The sequence below is a fragment of the Cervus canadensis genome, chromosome 5 (genome assembly GCF_019320065.1).
Source record: "Cervus canadensis isolate Bull #8, Minnesota chromosome 5, ASM1932006v1, whole genome shotgun sequence".
In the NCBI taxonomy this organism is placed as follows: domain Eukaryota; kingdom Metazoa; phylum Chordata; class Mammalia; order Artiodactyla; family Cervidae; genus Cervus; species Cervus canadensis.
The window spans coordinates 60,575,342-60,597,422 of NC_057390.1; the positions used below are offsets into that span (position 1 = coordinate 60,575,342).

General features: G+C 42.0%; 1 long non-coding RNA gene across 1 annotated transcript; it reads left to right on the plus strand.

The window, feature by feature from the left end:
• The first annotated feature begins 3,100 nt into the window (after positions 1-3,100).
• Positions 3,101-20,463, plus strand: LOC122441282. The gene is made up of 3 exons (XR_006269315.1): positions 3,101-3,241; positions 17,701-17,704; positions 20,451-20,463. It is a non-coding gene; the product is annotated as an uncharacterized LOC122441282 (long non-coding RNA).
• The last annotated feature ends 1,618 nt before the right edge of the window (positions 20,464-22,081 follow it).

The window sequence follows — 22,081 nt, forward strand, 5'->3', positions numbered from 1 at the left end:
ACTAAGCAAGTCAAAAGTCAACCGGACACCAGAACTATAAAAAGTTTCATCATAGAGGGAAGATTCAGGGCTGCCATGTCAAAGTTTTAGGGGCTGTGCAAAACAATGAAACAGGAGCTCGTCCTGGGAACATCAAATAGCCTATTGTATATTAGAATAGCTTATTGTATATTATGGCGTGGACAGTTCTCCAGGTGAACAGATGAAGCATATCAGGACTGGCTTAATTGCTTTGTAGATAGCTGGAAATGGCAGCACTGATGGAGACCACATACTTGAGTACAGGGGTTTTTATTCTTGTTTGGCTGTGATGATGAAGACCATAAGAAACATGTTGGGCACTGTGCTAGGTGAATTAGATTTATTTCTCACTTAATCCTCACAACAACATTATGAGGTAGGTGCTACTGCCTCTCTATTGTACAGATGAGACTACTTTGCTTGAAGAGGTTAAGCCGTGTGTAGGATCACCTGGATGGCAGATGGAGGGGCCTCTGTAGCCTGTGTTCTTAACCTGTATGCAGGTCAGGAAGCAACAGTTAGAACTGGACATGGACCAACAGACTGGTTCCAAATCGGAAAAGGAGTACGTCAAGGTTGTATATTGTCACCCTGCTTATTTAACATATATGCAGAGTACATCATGAGCAACGCTGGGCTGGAAGAAGCATAAGCTGGAAACAAGATTGCTGGGAGAAATATCAATAATCTCAGATATGCAGATGACACCCACCTTTATGGCAGAGAGTGAAGAGGAACTAAAAAGCCTCTTGATGAAAGTGAAAGAGGAGAGTGAAAAAGTTGGCTTAAAGCTTAACATTCAGAAAACTAAGATCATGGCATCTGGTACCATCACCTCATGGGAAATAGATGGGGAGACAGTGGAAACAGTGTCAGACTTTATTTTTTTGGGCTCCAAAATCACTGTGGATGGTGACTGCAGCCATGGAATTAAAAGACGCTTACTCCTTGGAAGGAAAGTTAAACCAACTTAGATAGCATATTAAAAAGCAGAGACATTACTTTGCCAACAAAGGTCCATCTAGTCAAGGCTATGGTTTTTCCAGTGGTCATGTATGGATGTGAGAGTTGGACTGTGAAGAAAGCTGAGTGCCGAAAACTTGATGCTTTTGAACTGTGGTGTTGGAGAAGACTCTTGAGAGTCCCTTGGACTGCAAGGAGATCCAACCAGTCCATCCTGAAGGAGATAAGTCCTGGGTGTTCATTGGAAGGACTGATGCTGAAGCTGAAACTCCAATACTTTGGCCACCTCATGCGAAGAGTTGACTCACTGGAAAAGACCCTGATGCTGGGAGGGATTGGGGGCAGGAGGAGAAGGGGGCGACAGAGGATGAGATGGCTAGATGGCATCACTGACTCGATGGGCATGAGTCTGAGTAAACTCCAGGAGTTGGTGATGGACAGGGAGGCCTGGCGTGCTGCGACTCATGGGGTCGCAGAGAGTCGGACATGACTGAGCAACTGAACTGAACTGAACTCCCCGTTTAGAGGCTTTTGGGGGGATACTCCAGGGTATTGACCCTCATAGATTTTTCTAGTATGGATTGGTAGGCATGAGAGTAAATTCCTCCTCTTCATTTAGATTCATTGTACCAACAAATTAATTGTGAGACCATAAGACTGAGAGACTAGCTCTCCAGCAAGGTGCTGAGTGAAATGAAAGACTGCCTTCATTTTAATTGCTTTAAATAGCAGTGTTGAGTCTTCATGTAGGGTTCCTAGTTGTAGGTTTGAACCAACTTCCTCTTGAGAGGAAGTTGAGAAACCTATAATCCCTAGGTAGAACAACAAACAAAACATTCCCTGCCCTCTGACAGTCTTTAAAAACAAAGCAAAACAAAACAAACTAACAGAACTGAAGTAGGATTCCCTCATTTTGTAGGGGGATGTTTTAAGGACCATTTCTCTAATTACCAGCTGAGCTACTAGGGAAGCAGAAGAAGGGGATGACAGAGGATGAGATGGTTGAATGACATCACCAACTCTATGGACATCAGTTTGAGCAAGCTCCTTGAGTTTGTGATGGACAGGGAAGCCTGCCATGCCACAGTTCATGGGGTCACAAAGAGTTGGACACGACTGAGTGACTGAACTGACTACTGACTCTCTAATTACTTTGCAAACTAAAGACAGTGTCACCTAGTGTTTGGGTAACAAGATCTGGAGTGGTGCTGTCTCTGAATGACCAGACTCAATGACAGGGTGGCTTGAAGGTGAGTGTAGGGCAGAGCACAGTGGACAAGAAGAACTTGCTCTAGTTCTGGCACCAGTAAGTCCCATGACTTGAACCAGTTCCATCATTTTTCTTCAGCTTGTCTGAGTGGTTTAGTTTGAGATGGCAATAAGACTGCCTCTTGGGCTCACCTGGATGGTCATAAATGTTGTTGGGGGACATGTCAGATAATGGAGGTCAACCTATTACTCTTATTTTGTGTGACTCATTTGTTCATAACAGACACTTGGTTCACACTTCCTGCATGCCAGGTACTGTGTTTTGTTGTTGTTCATTTGCTAAGTTGTGTCTGACTCTTTGCGACCCCATGAACTGCAGCATACCAGGCTTCCCTGTCCTTCACTATATCCTGGGGTTTGCTCAAACTCATGTTCATTTAGTCAGTGATGCCATCAACTGTCTCATCTTCTGTTGCCCTCTTCACCTTCTGCCCTCAGTCTTTCCCAGCATCAGGGTCTTTTCCAGTGAGTCAGCTCTTGGCATCAGGTGGCCAAAGAATTGGAACTTCAGTTTCAGCATCAGTCCTTCCAGCGAATATTCAGGGTTGATTTCCTTTGGGATTGACTGGTTGGATCTCCTTACTGTCAAAGGGACTCTCAAGAGTCTTCTCCAGCACCACAATTCGAAAGCATCAATGCTTAGCCTTCTTTATGGTCCCTTCTTATGGTCCCTTCTTTACTCTCGAAGGGACTCCTTACTGTCAAAGGGACTCTCAAGAGTCTTCTCCAGCACCACAATTCGAAAGCATCAATGCTTAGCCTTCTTTATGGTCCAAGTCATACATGACTACTGGAAAAAGCATAGCTTTGACTATATGGACCTTTGTTGGCAAAGTGATATCTCTGCTTTTTAATATGCTATCTAGGTTTGTCATAGCTTTTCTTTCAAGGAGCAAACTTCTTTTAATTCATAACTGCAATCACCATCCACAGTGATTTTGGAGCCCAAGAAAATAAAATCTTTCAACTCTTTCAACTTTTTCCCCATGTACTTGCCATGCAGATGCCATGATTTTAGTTTTTTGAATGTTGAGTTTTAAGCCAACCTTTTCACTCTCCTCTCTCACCCTCATCAAGAGGCTCTTTAGTTCCTCCTCACTTTTTGCCATTAGAGTAGTATCATCTGCATATCTGAAGTTGTTGATGACTCCGTTCTTATAACAATACTATAAGGGAGATACTGTTCTTAATTTTGCAGATGAGGAAACAAGTGCACGTGGAAGTTAACTTGCTCACGGTCACCCACAGGTGTGGGGTATGTGCTAGAGTCAGGCTTGAACCCAGGTGGTCTGAACCTATATCTTGTGTTTTTAACAACTATGCTATGGTCCTTCTCCATCTGACCTCCTCCAAAGTATAATCAGTTTTGATATGTCTCACATGTCTCTTTTTCAAGGGGGTGGGGAGATGTTCTGAATGAAAAGGTGGTATGCTGGGAGCCTAACAGAGGCTTGAGCTAGAGCTCAGTTGTAAGGCTGTGGCTTTCAGATTTCAGAGTCCTGCCTGAGGAAGATCTGGAGAGTTTTGAGAATGTCTGATGTTTTCTTCTCATTATATGTTCCAGATGCGCTACTTTTCCCCTTCTATAGAAATGATATTAAATCCCAATATTATTATTTTGTAAATTCTAAAATTACTGTGCAGTAGTTTTTAGTATTCATTTGTATCATCAGTATCTTTATGTGACTTATTGTTCGGTTCTCATCTTAATGATAGCAATTATTGGCATGCCTTTCAAAGTCCAGCAGAATGTAGAAATCAGCATGCATCATAAATCTATGACTTCATTTTTATTATTTATTTTCTTTTTACAATGACATGTGTTCAGTGAGTAGCAAATAGATAATACCAAAATACCAAAATAAGAAAGATAACATCATCCAGAATCATACCATTCTGTGATAGCTATACCAAAGAGATATCTATAGAGTTTTGCTTGTGAAAGACTATATTCAATAATTTTATACCCAGCCAGCTTGTCTTTGATGTGTGAAAACAGTTATATTCTCTGACAGGCAAAGCTTCAAAATTATCTGTGATAGTGGTTCTCTTGGGTAAGGTTTTACTTGTCTGTTTTGAAAAGAGTGCATAAAGATAAGTTCCAGGTGACCAAGAGATGGTTGATGGTGCAGTGAATAATCAGAAAAGGAAAACCAGAGTATGAAAAAGGCTGGGGCAAACACTTAAACCATTGAGTGTACATCTGCATCTGTTTGTATACCTGCTGCTGCTGCTGTGAAGTCACTTCAGTCGTGTCCGACTCTGTGTGACCCTGTAGACAGCAGCCCACCAGGCTCCCCCGTCCCTGGGATTCTCCAGGCAAGAGCACTGGAGTGGGTTGCCATTTCCTTCTCCAATGCATGAAAGTGAAAAGTGAAAGTGAAGTCGCTTAGTCGTGTCCGACTCTTCGCGACCCCATGGACTGCAGCCTACCAGGTTCCTCCATCCACGGGATTCTCCAGGCAAGAGTGCTGGAATAGGGTGCCATTGCCTTCTCCATTTGTATACCTAGGTTGTTATAAATATAATTAAGGATTACATATAAAATCTGTAATTGGATTTCTATTCACAAGCTGAAAGCAAATCTAAAAAATCATTCTTAGAAGATATATAATACAATAGTTATTATGTGGTAATCTGTTCTATACCTCCAGATTGTATCATCAAAATCTGAGAAGGGAATTCTGGGAATAGGTAGGGGAGAAGGAATGAGAGATAACAGAATGAGGAAAAGTGGGAGAAATTCAAGGTATTTGACCGGGATAATGTTAATCATGTGTATTTGGAGTTTCTTAATAGCCTGAAAAATGAAATGTTATACAAATATTTTGAGAAAATGTAAATTAGTAAAATTTATCATTTTACATAATATTTGTCTTTCAAAAATTTACCTAAGTAATGTCATGGCTTTTTAGGTAGTTATACAATTTGTGCATTTTTTTTGTTTTTGAACCCGTTCTCTCTGAGCTTGTTCTGCTGCAAGCTTAATTCATTGTGTGTTTCTCTAAGTAACCTCTAGATAGAGAAGCATATTGTTCTGTCTGCTTACGTCTGGGGTCTGACTGCCCAACTGGTACTAGAGATTAAAAGACAATTTTTTCCCTATTTTTTTCCTGAAAGTTATAGACATCATGTTGAAGCTAGAAGTCTTCATGTGTGTACATGTCACTTCAAGGAAGTAAAGTAAACAGATTGGAATTTAGCAAAAGATGTTCTCTAATTCTGATTGAATTTATACTTAATACTTCTTGAATATTGTTTTCTTATAACTTGGGGGTCACTGGCACTGATACAGCTTCCTTTGGAAATGTTGATGTTGCAGTTTGCTGATATCGTGTGTGTGTGTGTGTGTGTGTGTGTGGTGGGTGCAGAGAGGCCCAGGAAGCATTCATGAATCAGATGTTCAGATGAGGACAGATAGGAATTCCTCCACTAGTAGGCTTGTTGCAGGAAGGCTAATCAACACTTCAGCAAGGAAGTTAGCAGCCTTCCTCCCACCCTGACTGCTGCTTCTCCTGGCGGTAGCAAGGTTGTCAAGCCTCATTACTGGAAAGTTCATCCTGTTAGATTCCCACTTAAAGCAGGAGGATGTGTTAGGAAATAGCTCAGACTCTGTGACCATTCTGACATAGGCAGTGACATACCAAGTGTTGATCAAGGAGTTTTATTTATAGTTTTGTTAGAAAATGTGAAAATTAATAACTGATTAAATAAGTAACCACATTTGCATACTAGTGGATTAGATTTAGTGTATTTGCTAAGTTGATTCTGTCATGTCTGACTCTTTGTGATCCTATGGACTGTAGCCCACAAGGCTCCTCTGTCCATGGGATTCGCCAGGCAAAAATACTGTAGTAGGTTGCCATTTCCTTCTCCAGAGGATCTTCCCAACCCAGGGCTTGAACCCACATCTCTTAGGTCTCCTGCGTTGGCAGGCAGGTTCTTTACCACTAGTGCCACCTGGGAAGCCCTTTAGCATATGTACTCTTGGCTTTATTGAAGTGAGGTTGGCATGAGTTTTGGGGTCAGAACAGAAGAAGAAACAATACCAGTGATGGACACAGGCTTGAAATATAATGTATTATATATACTAGCTAGGTTATATGACATTCATAACTAAACCCAGAAATCTCAGGGCGTTAAGGCAAAAAAAAGTAAGGCTTATTTCTTGCTTTCATAAAGTCTGGTGTGGGCTTGGGGAAGCTCTGGGCAGGATCCCGTCTATCTTGTTAGGCTGCCATCTCAACAGGTGGCTTCCAGCATTGCCAAGGCAGAGGACTAGAGACCAGTTCTTTATTTGGTGTCCCAAAAGGAACAGGTCACTTCTGCACACATTTCAGTGGCTCTGCTTAATCATGTGGCCCCATGTAGCTACAGGGGAACTAGGGAGTGCAGGCCTGTGTGTCTAGGAAGGATACCAAGCCTGGGTGTGGGTGAGCCCTGCCTGCTTTTACTATACTCAGGAGGCCAGGCATATGGCTGGAGTGGAATCCAGGCAGTGTTCAGAGGCTGATGTTACAAATACTCAGCAGGGGATGCAGCATTCCTAGGGAATCAGGAAGGGATCCCACTTTCTTCTTTGTAACAGTGACAGCCTGCACAGCCCTGGATCACCTGCACACAGGGAGAGGGCACTGCCCCCTGCCAACAGCTTTTGGCTATGGGTCAGCTTCAACTTGGATTGATAGGTGTTGAATCTAATAACTTCTTAATGGCTTTTTATTAAATGACTCGCTGATATTAAATGACTCTTCTGATACCTTGCTTGGCTTCTGGCCCTGCCTTAGCAGGACAGTCTGCTCTTCAGGTCTGGGTTCCTTCTCCAGTCTGACCTGTCTTCCTAATGTCCTGACATCCCCCTAGCCTTGGATTGGTGTTTCCTGTTCCAGGCCATTTCTCTGTGACACCCATAGCTGCCTGGCACGAGTGGGGAGGGTGCAGTGAGTCCTCTTCAGCGTGTGTTCTCCAGACCTGCTCTACTGTACAGAACGCTGATCCAGGGCTCCTGTCAGTAGAGGGGGCCTTGTCCTTCTTCTCTGTTGAACTCTGATGGCTTTTTCTGGTTAAGAGTCATTTCAGGAGATAGAATGCCTGGGTCCAAACCTTGCCTCACTAGTAAATGGTGAGACCCTGAGCAAGTGACTAAACCTCTGTATGCTTCAGCTTCTTGTTTATTGGTATACTAATAATACCTAGCTTTAGAGTAGTGGTGATTAGGTGACTTAATACATGAAAACCACTGGAATGGTACTGAATGAGTAGAAAATGATTAAAGAACATTAGCCATTGTCATCCTCTTTCAAGATTCGACTCAAATGTTCCTGAAACTTTCCTGATCTTGCTTCTTTTCTGGGTTTCCTCAGCCCTCTGCTCATGCCTCTGTTATAGCATTTATCATGTTATCGTTTGTGATTATGTATGTGCCCATTTTTCTGTCCTGCAAGCCTGTGATTACTGAAGTGCAGCACACTGCTCAACATTTACCCTAGTCCTTGAGAGAGTATCTGATGTGCAAAAGAGATTAACAAGTGATTTCTGAACAAATGGGTAGATCCAGAGTGGTAGAAATTGGTAGAATTCACCAGTGTCCAGTTTTCCTCTTTTTCCAGAGAACACATTTCCCAGCTGCCTGTGCCTCTAGAAGAATCTTGAAATTGAGTTCTGCACAGTTTTCCATGAGCCAACTCGCTGCTCCCATCCAGTTGGTTGAAGGACAGTAGAGTCGGAGGATAGAAAGAGCCTAGATCCCTGATCCATCACTTGGAAAAGAGGGACCTGGACATTTGAAATTGTGTCTGGCTTCTGAAATCTGATCCTGTTTGTTATAGCAGCTTGTGAACTTACCTGCTGATAAAACAGGGATCTGGGTATGACAAAAATGTTCTTGTAGACCTCATGGCATACCTCCCGAGCCCAGAACAGCATTTTGAGCCAGCCTGTATATGAAAAGCAGAAATGTACTGCAGCAGCTGAACTCTTGGGAAGATTGGGAGGGATGGAATGGGGGGGGAGGGGGGAGGGTGAAGTGGGGGGAGCTAGCATGCCCACCCTGTCCTCAGCAAGGGGCCAGTTTGGAGTCAAATGTGGATTTCTCTGAACTTCTGGTTCTCTGTAACCTTCCCTTCTTCAATTGTGAACAGCCGCTGAATATGATTCTCCTTTTCCTGGAAAGTTACTTAGAGAGAAAGCTGACTTTGCTTTGTCTACACAAAGCATCATCCTTGGAAACAATTACAGTTCTTTTTAGAGTTTTGGTTCTTTCATAGGTACCTATTGTCCTAATAAGTGGAACTGCTTGGAACACAAAAGCATTTATTTCCTCTTTTAGCTAATTTAATTTTTATAGCCCCAGTGAAAAAATACTTTATGTTTTCACTTGTCTAATGTGATTTTAAGATAGTTTATTCTTGGATTCAATTTTGTTTTCATTTTCTAGAAAATCAATTTAATTCACAGAAGGTTCATTCATTTAATGGCTTTCCTTGCACATGGTTAATGCTTAAGCATTTGATCACATATTCCTCTTAGCAGTATCGTCACGAGGCTCAACCAGAGAAGGTGTTAGATGGGGAAAGCATGTACGTTTGGCAAAGCCTCTTTCATCCTGACTGATTGACATGGCAAATAAGTCTGAATCGGCGAAGTTGAACTGCGGAGTGTTTCTCAAAGAGTTCCTGTGTAATTTCAAGTTGTTCCAACTAAGTTTTCACCAGTGAGGCTAATGAAGACTTTTAGGTTATTTCCTTCTACCTTTCTGGTATTTGGTATGTATTTCTATACCTATCTTGTGAAATTCTCTTGGGTTCCTGAAAACTTTTTGCCCTTAAGTCTTAAACATTCCCTTTACACCTTTGCTTATTGTGTTATGTAGCAGCAGCAGCAGCAGCAGTAGGACTGTTAGTAAAAATACATGTTAGGCTGGTCCATGTCTGTATAATTATAATTTCAGAATTAAAGGCTTTTACTTTTAAAGTTGGGTGGCAATTCACCATTGGGAAGAAGTTTCTTAATTTCTTTCTTGGGCATGTTATGAATACTGTAACTAAAGGATTTATGATCAGATCGTAGATATTTTTTGTTTATTTTTGGAAGGGAGAAGTGGCTTTTCTGAAGATGTCAGTCTTTTGCTGGGAAGTCAGTTCAGCAATGACTACAACAGAAGACTTGGCTTTCTAGTGTCAGACTCTTCAGGTTGAGGGCAGTGCTGTGATACAGCACAGGGCAGGCATTTTCTAGAAGGCCATGATTTCTCTGAAGTGAACTTCAATGTTTGAAGAATGTATCTGACTTTGCAGGAGAGTAAATGATGATCAGGTACAATGGAATATGCCACTCTTGACCTTTCTTCTTTGTTAACAGTGTTTACTTCAGACTGGCTCGTAGCTGCCCATGGTGAAAAATATAAACCTTGAGCAACTTTATGGTGGGCTCATAGATTATCTAAGAGATGGTTTATAAGTAGAGTAACAACATCATTTGTCCTTCAACCTTGGACACTTTTGAGGGTGAAAAGACGTGTTATTAATAGTTAAAAATTATGTCAATGATACAGGTAAATGGAGGCTTTTTCAATCAGTTAACCTCTGTCTCCCTCTCTCTCTGTCACACACACACACACCCATGTGTGTGCTGAATGCAGAGACTTTAAGACACTAGAGGAGGGCAGAGATACATAATAGACTTATCCTGGGTCTCAATAGAATAATCCCAGATCCCCTGGCTTCCTAACTATCTGCTAGTTAGAAACATCCATTTTTGGGTCTTTAGTGCACACAAAATAAAATGGTATTATATTAGTCCCTGAGATTTTGGCATTTCTTATAGCAGCTACTCTTATCATATTCTCAGTTGCTCAGTCATGTCTGATTCTTGTGACCCCATGGACTGAAGCCTGCCAAACTCTTCTGTCCTTGGGATTTCCCAGGCAAGAATACTGGAGTGGGTTGCCATTTCCTCCTCCAGGGGATCTTCCTGACCCAGGGCTCGAACCTACATTTCCTATGTCTTTTGCATTGCAGGCAGATCCTTTACTACTGAGCCATCTGGGAAACCCAGCATTATCATAGCTAATGCGGAACAGTTTATTTCAATGCAGTGAATTACTATTGAGACTCTGCTGTCTTTCCATTGGGGATACAAAGATATATAAAATCTGATCATGGTTCTCAAGGAGCTTAGAGTCTGGGGGAAGTACAGATGTATATATTTAATGGTACTTAATATTTATGAATGGAAGGAGGTGAATTTAATTTTGAACATGCTGATTTGAATGTCTGTAGAGTATTTGAATGGCCTTACCCCGTATGTAGACAGAGAAACTAAAACTGGGAGGAGATCTGGTATCAAAGGAAAATTGATTGAATTTGCCGTTTGCAGAGGTCCCTCTGGAGAGTAAGAGAGCCTTCACCCGTTTTCCTGAAGATGCTTTTCGATGTAGCTCTCCTGGGCCCTCTGAGAGCTCATTCTGCCACTGGTGCCTGAGCTCTCATCTCTTGGGTGTTGGCCTCATATTGAGAAAACAAAGGAAAAAGGAGCATCCCATGTCTTTAGATCTCTGATGTAGTTTACAAGTCACTCCTCTGTACGTGAGCTACTCTGATATTGGCCCTGAGGCATTGGCAGGAGCGTTCTTGTGTCCATTCCATGTCCCCAGGCCTTACCCCTCAGCGAGTAGGAGGGATGTCTTCTTAATTGGAAAAACTCAATTCTGGAGGGATTCAGCCTCTCCTTGGCATAACCATGGGACCTTGGAACTCTCCTAAAGATTGTTTTGTTGCTTTTGGGGTCCCCTGAGGGTGTCTCATTTGAGCTCAGGCCTCACTTATTCTGCCACTAGGACCTCACTGTGCTGGTAGATTACTCCCTGCCACATCCAGCTTGACAGTTTGCTCCCAGGGAGAGTGGAAGGACTGATGTGGAATCATGATCATCTACTGCCCCCATTCCTTCTGTCTAACCCATACTCCCAAATTCCTTTTCCAGCAAAGAAGCACCTACATGCACCCAGGACCAGCATGTAGAGAATTGGAGGGACAGGTGTTCCCCCCCACACTGGATGTGCTCAGATCTCAGTTATGAAGCTACCAGTTTACTATTATATGTACACACTCCTGTGTGCATGCTCAGTCACTGAGTTGTGTCTGACTCTTTTTGACCCTGTGGACTGTAATCTACCAGGCTTCTCTGTCCATTTAATTTCCCAGGCAAGAATACTGGAATGGGTTGCCATTTCCTTCTCCAAGGGATCCACCCAACCTGGGGATTGAACTTGTGTCTCCTGAATCTCCTGCATTCCAGGTGGATTCTTTACCACTGAGCTGCCAGGGAAACCCCATATACACACACATGTGCACACAAGTGTACACATTGCCGGGCTCAGATAAATGAACCTGTTCCAGCTGTCCATTTTTGATAAATTGGGATATGGAATCCAGGACTTCTGACTCCGAGTCTAGTGTTCTTCCCTCTGCATCATCCTGATTTAGAGGAAAATTTCTATGAAAAAGTTGGTCAAATCGGCAGAACCATCTGCTGGAAGCTTGAATTAGTGCCACAGTGGAAATTCTGCTTTCTGCCTCATTCTCCAGGGCTTAGGGAGGCTGCCATGCCCGGCACTGGGAACCGTTGGGAGAGCTGGGTGAATAACAGGGGCTTTGTCATGGGAGCTCCCTGAAGTCTTCCGCTAGCGTGAGTGGTGTCAATGTTTTCATTATTTTGGCTTGCGGTTTGTAACTTGTCATAAGAATTAGTTCCGGCTTAATTGAGGGCCTCATGTTGAAGTAAGAAGAGGAAGTGTTGTGGCCTCTCAAAATGCCTTTTATAAGATCCCAACACTTTGGTTCTCAGCAGATACAGCTGGGAACGGTAGCACGTGGGAAGGAACGAGTCACCAAATGTTCTGAGTCCAGTGCGCTCTTGGCCTCTGAGTGTGGCGCTTGCATAAAGATTCTTGGGAAATAGGAACAGACACATTTTTCTTGTCTTTTTTTCTTTTTAAAAATCTCTTTGTTTTAGGGATTGTAATGCCTGAAAGCAAGAGGCGCTCTGGCTAGTGTGATATACATCATCTCCACTTCCCTTGGAAACAGGCATCCAGTCCTCAAGCTGATTCTCAGCTCTGCTCTGGACCTTTGAAAAGTTTCTTTTATCACATCATATCAACTTTGTGTCTATTTTCTCTTTTCTGTGCTAATTGGAGGCACTAATTCATACTCCAGTGTTAACGGATTAAAGTGTGATAGAGTGTGATAAAGTTCCCTGAAAACATTCTCAAATTTTTTCAGGGGCTTTCATTATCTCAATGAAGAATCCTCCCTTTCTTCTGGTTTCCTGGGCAGAATCTCTAGCTTTAGTGAGCAGATGAATCACCTGGAGAGCTTGTGGTGTGAAGATTCCTTGGCCTGCCCCCAGAGATTCTGGCCCATATGTAGGTGAGGCTTTTTATGATGCCATGGTTCCACATGAGCAGTAGTAAATGTCACAGATCTTTCTCAGTACCCTCCCACCATGCCTGAAAGTCTCCTCGTTAATTTCTGCAACAGCATGCATTGGGTACTTGCTGTTTGGAAGACACTAGACTTGGACCAGGAGCTGTGGCCTCCCCGCGCCTTTACTCGATTCTAGTGGAAGAATCGAGACACACACACAATTAATAATAGAAGGGAGTATAGGCATGAGGGAGCTGGTTAATGAGAGCTGGGGTGAAGGAAAACTCTAGGGAGGTGCTACTCAGCAGCCTCCACATTACCTGGAAGCTAGTTAGAAATGTACATTCTCAGCTCCCACTCCAGAACCTTCTGCCTCCGAAAGTGAAAGTCGCTCAGTCGTGTCCAGCTCTTTGCGGCCCCATGGACTATACAGTCCATGGAATTCTTCAGGCCAGAATACTGGAGTGGGTAGCTGTTCCATTCTCCAGGGGATCTTTCAACCCAGAGATCGAACCCAGGTCTCTTGCATTACAGGCAGATTCTTTACCAGCTGAGCCACAAGGGAAGCCCAAGAATACTAGAGAGGGTAGCCTATCCCTTCTCCAGCGGATCTTCCCTACCCAGGGGTCGAACTAAGGTCTCCTGTTTTGCAGACAGATTCTTTACCAACAAAGCTATTGCCTCTGGGAGTCCGTTAATCTATGAGCACCTTTTGTCTTTTGCATGTAGCTCAGGTTCTCTCTCTTTCTGCCCTGGGCACTGATAGAGCTTGGCTTAGTGGTAGCGGCAGTAGAAAGAAGAGCTGGAACATGACATTTACCCATAATTCCACCATCCAGAGATGGCTGCTTGTGTTAGTTAGTGTATATCTTTTCAGACTTATTTCCATGCAATGTGGATATATATAATGAAAAAAGTATATAAACATAAATTTACTATACTGTAATACTAGGTTTCTCTGGTGACTCAGGTGATAAAGCGTCTGCCTCCAATGCAGGAGACCTGAGTTCGATCCCTGGTTCAGGAAGATCCTCTGGAGAAGGAAATGGCAACCCACTCCAGTACTCTTGCCTGGAAAATTCCATGGACGGAGGAGCCTGGTAGGCTACAGTCCATGGGGTCACAAAGAGTCAGACATGACTGAGCAACTTCTCTAATACTAGCTTTAAATTCTCTTTTCCCCTACTTAACTGTAATGGTGGACTATTTTTCCATGTAAGTAAAAATATTTTCACCACATTAATTTTAATAACAGTATAACATTTCTTTGTAGGGATATATAATAAATCATTTAACTATTCCCTATAGTGCAAGTTTTTCCAAATTTTTGGAATTACTAGATATCTTTTAGAAGAATGTCTTTGTATATACACCTCTGTGCATATCTGAAACAACTTTACTGAGCTTAATTAAGTAGATTATTTTTTTGCACTGTGTTCTTCAGATGTAATTCACAGAACATTTATGTCAGAGGGACTGGTATAAGAGATGAAGCTTCCCATTTAATAAGTGCTATTAATAACACCTCCAGTATTTCATTTGATAATCAAAAGAACATGAAGATAGAACCAGTTGTGCTGAAGTATTTTTATTTTGCTTAATTAATGGACTTAAGGACATTGGTAAAGGACCCTATCAATTATCACAGGATGAAAAATGCTCTAGCAAATACAAGTGGTAAGATAGGACCCTTGTGTGTGTTTCTCAGATTGTTGCTCAAACACATCTTGGACTTTGGAAACTAAAGTGAGTTTCTAAAGTAAGTGGAAGATGAGCTTATACAACTCTGATTTTAATAGAAATCTATCCACAGTATCAACAGATTCATTAAGAAGTCTGCTGGTGGTGATGTTAAGAAGGCTGGCAGATTTTCAATTCAGATTGACACTATTCAAGACAGAGGCATAACTGATGTTTATTCAAGAATCCTAAGATATGTCACAGATTCTGTGGAGAACATCTGATATCTGTAGAGAGCTCGAAGTAAAGTCCTGGGAAAAATATGTTCCAGACGGTTACAGATGTTCTCATATCAAATCATATTTCTACAAGAAGTTATGTACCCGTATTCAGCTGATGGCACAGCCAATGTGAAGGGACAGTTTAAGGTTTTCTTCCTGTTAAAAATAATTGATTCTATCAGTGTTATGGATAGTGTTAGTCACATATTTTGAGTGTTGCAATGGTGGATTTAGAAGGTGTCTGAACCTCCAGTTAATCCAGCAAAAAATTCAGTCACTTGAGTCCACTTAGAACAATTTGCATGCTGAAGCTTGTAGAAACTCCCAGAATATTAACTGAATGTTTTACCAAATTAAGTACATTTTATAGGTCCTCAGGTATCACACCAGTGCATACATGATTATTTCAGATGTTGGCTTTGTGGCATTAGACATGGTGGAGGGTTAAAAGGAGGGCTTTAAGAAGTGTTGAAAGGGCTTTGTCATTCCCTTGTGGGAACTAATAGAAATGTAGGAGAACATATTCCCACACTGAAGATTGCTGTAAACACCAAGCCAACAGCAAGGAGACTGTCATGGAGGCTTGAAGCTCTATGTACAGTTCATTGTTTCCGAACATTTGTAGATTGCTTTGTTTGCATAAAAATTTGACTTGAAAATACCACGGTTCAGAATATGGCTTCTAAAACCATCAAACTAAGTATCAAGAAGATAGAAGGATTTTAAAATATTTTATAAATAAAAGGAACTCTCAGAACCAAATATGGAATATTGACATTTTTCTGGAAGATTCTTTACCTCAACTGTTTGTATGTGATTTGAGGGTGAATTGAGAAAATAAGTTGCCATTCCATAACATTTCCAGGGTATTGACATAATCTCAGTGTGTTTCCCACCTGCTTTCTGTTTTACTAAAGCACCTCACATAGCAAAAGTATTTTTAATCTGCTGAAATAATTTCTTTGAAGATCTAAAACACCCACTTTGCAGAGCAGGGCTTAATTCAGTGTTGGAAAATTTAAAGAATTATCAGCGTTTCGTGTGGCCTAGGCTATGATAAATTGATGTGTTTACCCCATGCTTATGCTGGTGAATGAACAGTGGCATAAAAAGTTAGGAAAAGGGGACTAGGAGGTGGCTAAAATTTGGGGCTAAAAGTGGGGCTAGGGTAATCCACTGTCCAGGTTTCCCAGGATCTGGGGGTCTCGCTGGGTGTAGGGCTTTCAGTGCCCAAACCAGTAATCTCCTTGGGGATCGCCAAGACCAACCTTGTGGGAGTGGACCCATCTCTCTGCCTTATCTTTTATAACCCTTTCCCCCTTCAAGTTTATTCCTGAGAACAATTTAAACAAGATTTCACATGGATATCAATGTGGGGGACACACATGTACCTGGACACAAAAATGTGCCTGTATTTCTTTCTCACCCCTCTGCCTCGAAACGCCTCGAAACACACACACACACACACACACACACACACACACATACACAGTGTGTTTCTCAGTTTCTGCCTTCAGCACCTGTGTTAAGAACCACACAGAAACAGAGGTGCTCAAAGGAAGAATCTTACAATAAGGACTTACTCTGTACAAAGCACTCCAGTGAGTGTTGAGGACACCTGGGATGATGGGATACAGAGATGAAAGTGAAAGTGAAAGTCCCTCAGTTGTATCTGACTCTTTGCGACCCCATGGACTGTACAGTCCATGGCTACAGTCGGTAGCCTTTTCCTTCTCCAGGGGATCTTCCCAACTCAGGGATCGAACCCAGGTCTCCCACATTGCAGGCAAATTCTTTACTGTCTGAGCCACCAGGTAAGCCTGTGATACAGAGATGAGAGACCAAATCCTGCCTTCCAGGAGGTTGTCCTATGTTCAGAAAACTGAAACACAGCAGCAAACAGTTCCATCAATAGAAAGAAAGTGATAAATGCCTTAAGAAAGATATTGACAAAGTTCTGTAGGATTTCAAAGACATTGGTGTTTTAGTTTCATAGGCAGGTGGTATTTGTATTGAGTCTTAAAGGAAGAGTAGGGTAGTGATAGTCAAAGGTGGGGGAGGAAGACTGTTCAAGACACACTCCCCACCCTTTAGTCACTTGTGTTCTAAGTGGGAGGCAGAACAGTAAATTTTATGGCCATGGGAGTTCATGGAAAGGGAAGAATTAGTCTAATCTGTGCAGGGAGGGAGGGGAGGTATACTGGGGGACCTGGAAGGAGGACTGGATTTAAAATGAGCAGAGGTGAGCAGGAGGACATGCAGCTAGTGTCTTGGGGCCTAAGTAGACTTAAGCCAGAGGCAGAAGTGAATGCTTCCATATTTTCTGACACTGCAAGACACTTGTGGTGTGGCATGTGGGTATGGGAGTGTGCGGAAGAGTTGGACTAAAAGGATGACACAGATAACTCTAGAAGGCCAGGCTGGTGGGGGTGGAGTGAGAGCTTGGCTTAGAAAAATAAGGCCACTAGGAAATGGAAAAGACTTCTTTGGGGCAGTTGGGTGACATGTTAAAAGTACCTAGTTTAGAAAGTTTCTTGGGTCAGTTGTGCACAAGATGGCTCAGAAGGGAGAAGGGAGAGGAGACCCTTTTTGAGGGCCCTTTCAGAAATCCCAGCATAAATGAGTGAAATGGACTGGGTGGGGTCAGCAGGATGGAGAGGTGGGGGGAATCTGGTGGGTGTTTTCAAGGAGGATATGACAAACGGATTTGGTGACAAACTGTGTAAAGGGGATCAAAGAAGAGTCAATTTACTTAAATCTTTAAAGTAAAGGCTTTTCCGCGATGATCTGTAACATTCCTTTCTGCTCTGAGAATTCATGACTTCCAGCTTTCTAGACTTAGCAAGTGGAAAAATGCCGGTATTTTCCTTCCTTCTTTTCCATAATTCAACACCTTTTATTCAGTGTCAGTTACTGTAGGGAGTAAGGATGCGGCTCCATCTCTGGAATACTTTTTGGTTTAGTAGAACTTTTAAACAGATAATTCTAATGTGACCTGACAGGTGCTGTTGTGGAGATGTGGTCATAGGACTATGAGAAAAATGAGGAGGTGCGGCCAGCTATGTCTGGAAGTGGAGACAAGTTGATATCCGAGCGAAGTAGTAAGGGATGATCAGGAGTTCGTTAAGCTAGATAGGTAGGGTGGAAAGAAAAAACACAGTGTGAGTAAGAGGCTGGTTCATGACTCTACCCGGGACTGGTGTGGCTGGAACTTAGAAATGGATTGAAGGGGGAAGAGAGAGGAGGGAATTAGGAAATTTAGCAGGAAAGTTAGGTTGTGGTTATGTGAAGAAGGATCTTGTTCCATGAAAGGAATTTGGACTTGATCCTGTTGCTAATTGTGAATTCCTAGAGATTTTTAAGAGAGGTAGAGAACGATCTGTGTTTTTGGAGTTGGGGAGTCTGGAGACACGGAGTCCTACTGGAAGCCATTGTAGTCCAGGCAAGAGATGATGCACAAGTGTGTTGTTTGTGAAGTATTTGGGGGGAGTTGAGTCTAACTCTGAAAGTTCTGAGATGGCAAGGCATTTATTTATGGATTTATTCTTCCCCCTTACACTTAAATCTATCTTAACTTTGCCAGGCACTGTCCTAGGAAGAGAGGGTAAGAAGAGAAACAAAACACATCTGTGGCCACCTTCAGCTCATTGCGCTGATTCTCACCTTTTTTTTTTTTTTATCCCAGTACTCATAAGGGACATGACATACACCTGTGGGAATGGGGATGGTAGCATATGAGAAAGGAATTGGGGGTGTGGAAGAGGGAGTGTGCCCTCAGTGGAGAAATAGCAGATGTGAAAGGTGAGGGGGAGACAGACCTGTAACTGCCTCTCCTTCTGCAGGTGATTCTGCTGAGCTTGTTTCATTTAGGACACTTTCAGTTTCAAGTAACAGAGTACCGTACTCTAGAGTGGCTTGACCAATAATGATGCTTGTTTATGATGGACGACAAGAAATCCAGGACTGGCCAACTCAGTGACTCAGTGACATCACTGAGAACCCAGAATCTTCGTGCCTTACTACTCTGCCGTCCTTAGCAAGTTCCTCCTAAGCTGTCTGTACTCATGGTCACAGGATGACTGTTACAGCATCACATTTAGAGGTAACTATGGCAAAGAAAGAAGAATTCTTTCTTCCTTGTGCATCTTTTTTTTAAAGGGAGAAGAATCCAATCCCAGAAACCCTTAGCAGACTTCTCATGTCCCAGTGGCCAGAAGTGGGTTGGAGGCAAACTCTTGAATCAACCACAGTCACCAGCAAAGATAATAGGGGAGCAGGAGACATTGGAAACAAAATTATGGCTAAAAGCAGAGACGAAAGTGCAGATGGTTTTTGAGTAGGCAGGCAGTCCTTCTGCTTAAAAGTGCCAGCTTTGGGAAAGAATCTCTTAGTTTCTGGAAATAAGAGCCTCATGTTGCGGATAGGTAATTAGAACTGGAGATAAAGATTTGAAAGATACTTGAAGAAAAATAGAGATTTTAATGATCTGACATATGTCTTGTGCTTTACCCATCTTAACTCTCAGAATAATAGGCAGGTCATTTTGCTGAGGAAACCGAGGCTCATAGAGGTTGAGGAACTAGGCAATATTACACAGCTGGTAGGTGGCAAGAGCTGGCGTTGTTTGTGTCCATTTTATCATTTGCATTATGGAGAATTTTGAACATGACCAGAAGTAGACAGAATGGCATAACAAATGCCCCCTGTGCCTGCACTTAGCTCTAACCAACTAAACAGCCTCTTGCTAATCTTCCACTCACCTCCATCAATTATTTTGAAATAAATTCTACACCATTCGTATCACTTCATCCACAAATATTTCAGAATCTCTACAACGTAAGTTCCATTTTCTTTTGAAATTAATTATAATACCATTGTATCTAAAATATTTAACAATCCTTCTTTAATATCATTAAATATTCAGGTAGTGTTTAATTTTCCAATTATCTCAACAGTGTGATTTTTTTTTTTTTACAATTTATTTTAATGAAGATTCAAATAAGGTCCACAAATTGCAGTTGGTTATGTTTTAATTCTTGTTTAAATCTAAGTTCTCCCTCCATCTCATTTTTTCTCTTTGCAGTTGATCTCTCGAACAAATCAAGTTATTTGAGTCTTTCATAATCTGGATCTTGCTAGATGCATCTCCACGTTGTTGGTTTGACATGTTGCTCTGTATTTTCTGTAATTGGGGTTGGATTCACAGGATTGGTCCAATTCAGATATGATTTTATTTTTGGTAAGAATACTTCATAACTGGTCTTGTACTCTTCCACTATAAGATTTTCTTTCTCTTTCTCTTTGAGCAGCCAATGATGCTCAGTGCATGAATACTTTCATTCCTGGGGTCACACAATGGTGATTTTATAGGATTGTTGTGGACTGAATATGTCCTCTGAAAGTTCAGATGTTGAAATCCTAACCCATCAATCTGATGGTATTAGGAGGTGGGGCTTTTGGGAGGTGATCAGGTCATGAGAGTGGGGCCCTCATGATTGAGATTAGTGCTCTTACAAAAGACGCCCTGGAGAGCTCTCTTGCCTTTTTTCTTTCCGCCCTGTGAGGACACAGCTGTCTGTGGACCAGGAAGGAAGACTCTCATCAGAACCTGACCATGTTGGCACTCTGATCTCAGACTTCCAGCTTCCAGAAATGTGAGAAATAAATTTGTTTATAAACCACCGAGTCTTTGGTATTCTGTTGTAGTGACTTGAATGGACTAAAGTACATCCTTCTTCAAGTATTTGCTGGAAGAACTGAGATTTAAAAGTGTATTTGATTTCGAACAGGTGCCACTGTTAGTAGAGAGATGGATGAAGTGACATGCCAGGGGAGGAGCATGGGCCAGGGGCAGGGAAGGATTACTTCAAAACATTTGAGACAGTACAAAAACCCTGGAGAAGAAGGTTGTCTGGTCTGTTTATATCCACAAGTTAGCTAGTTGCAAATGCATGATCTACTTGGATTGTTGAGTACTGTGCATCAAGCCCACTGATTATATCATGGCGGAACCCTGACACATATAATGATTTTTGACATTTTTGTGTGCTGTGCTTGAAGAGCATCTTTCCCTTCAAGTCTTCCAGTAAGATTGAGGGACAGAGAGCACACAAATGATGATGGTCTAGCCCACCTGGAGTGTGATGAAGTAATAGAAGGCATCACACAAGGAACAGGAAAGTTTGGAGCCTGAGAGCATTTCCATGGAATCAACACAGTTTATTTCACAGCCGCAAAAATACAAAGCCCTCTAGCATGCATTGTGAACCTTGGAAGGAAATAGAAAACTCACACCAAGGAAGAGATGGGGTTGGTGAAATGTACATTAAGTAAAAAATGGCAGAAACATATATGGATTTCATAAATGAGTTCCAGTTCTGTTGTACATTGTGGCTAGATCGTAGGGATTGAAGGAGGTGAGCAGGCTTCTTGCAGAAATTGAGGCACATGTGGAAGGTTCCCCAGAAAGGAACAGTTGAGGGAGGAGAGGGAACACTGCGGATAGAGTCTGGAGTGAGGGTGCTCCGGAGCCTGATGTCAGAGTGAAGAAGCATCTGCTCTACCAATAGATGAAAACAAATTTCGGGATAATATTTTTGAAAATACACTTCTGAAAAAGAGTGTTTTTGCCCATAATGTTGAAAATCTGTTTGACTTCTTTGTTATATTTATAGTCCACTCTTTTTTTTTTTTTCTGAAAGATAAGGTCTTTTTTTCCCCTCTTCAGTTTTATTGAGATATAATTGCAGGAGGCCTGGTGTGCTACAGTCCATGGGGTCACAAAGAATCAGACACAACTGAGCGACTGAAATGAACTGAATTGCATATAGCACTGTATTAAGTTCAAGGTATAAATGGCAACCCACTCCAATATTCTTGCCTGGAGAATCCCAGGGACAGAGGAGCCTGGTGGGCTGCCATCTATGGGGTCGCACAGAGTTGGAAACAACTGAAGCGACTTAGCAGCAGCAGCAGCAGCAGCATACAGCATAGTGGTTTGACTTATATGTATCATGATTACCATCATAAGTTTAGTGAATATCCATCGTCTCATGTGGATAAAAAATTTAAAAAAATTTATTCTTGTGATGAAAACACTTAGGATTTGCTCTCAACAGTATTCATGTATGACACACAGCAGTTTTGATTACATTAATCATGTACCTTACATTTCTAGTGTGTTCATATAACTGGACATTTGTGTCTTTTGACACAATTCCCTCTCCCCCTAACCTCTGCGTCTTGGTACCACAGATCTGATCTTTTTTTCTATGAGTCTGTTTTTGAAGTATCATTGACCCATAATACTGTGTTAGTTCCTGGTATACAACATAGTTATTCAATATTTCTATACAACATTCATAAAATTAAGATCATGGCATCCGGTCCCATCACTTCATGGCAAATAGATGGGGAAACAGTGGAAACAGTGGCTGACTT